We start from the raw sequence: 840 nt of genomic DNA, 5'->3' as shown, positions 1-840 counted from the left end.
TTTCATTACTAGTGACAAAAAATGTAAGTTATACTGGACCAAAATGAAAACAAGAAAGAGAAAAGAAGCAGCAGTTTGAGAAAGGAAACAGAAGTGCCAGATCATCCAGATCTAAAAACAAAATGGAAAGCTGTTAAAAACTCAAGGAAAAGCAGAACAGTTACAGGTGAAATAAGGAAGGACAGGGGCCACTGCCACAAAACCCAGCAATCTTTTCTCCTGCCCCTCTCAATAAATCACCACCCACTCGGAGCAGCACAGTGAAAGTGATCCACTCTTCCAGAGCAATTTCTGCAGCTACTATTTAAGAACTCCTTCGGAGAAGGTATGAATAAATAATTCAGCTGGAAATACCTGTCAAGCAGCAGGATGTTTCATGCTACTGTACCCACAGCAACCCCATCCAACCAAGTAAAACCAGACGTTATCTGTCCACAGGACTGACACCACACTACAATCTCAATTTACGGAGAGAAAGAGGACCCCACGGGCACACGGCTTGGGACAAAACTTGCCTGTCCCAGCCCCCCCCCCCCCGTACCGGAGAATTACAGTGCCGTACCCCCAGAAACGCCCGGCAAGATGCAGTTGTTGGCTACATCCTTCGACACCGTCCTCACGGTGTCACCGGGGGGGGGTTGGGGGGTGTGTGTATCTCCCTGACGCCCTCCGCTACGCCGCGGCCACTCTGCCGGGGGAGGGAGGGGGGCGACCCCGCCACCTCCCACATCGACCAGCGAAGCCGTGGCCCCCTAAAACCCTGCCGAGGGGGAGAGGGGGCATCGCTGCCAGACCTCTCCCCGAGGCAACTCGCCCCCCCCGGTGCCTCCCGCCTCCTCC

This window comes from Haliaeetus leucocephalus, unplaced genomic scaffold, assembly GCF_000737465.1.
Source record: "Haliaeetus leucocephalus isolate CR32 unplaced genomic scaffold, Haliaeetus_leucocephalus-4.0 Scaffold506, whole genome shotgun sequence".
NCBI lineage: Eukaryota > Metazoa > Chordata > Aves > Accipitriformes > Accipitridae > Haliaeetus > Haliaeetus leucocephalus.
Note: the sequence above shows the minus strand (reverse complement) of the source record.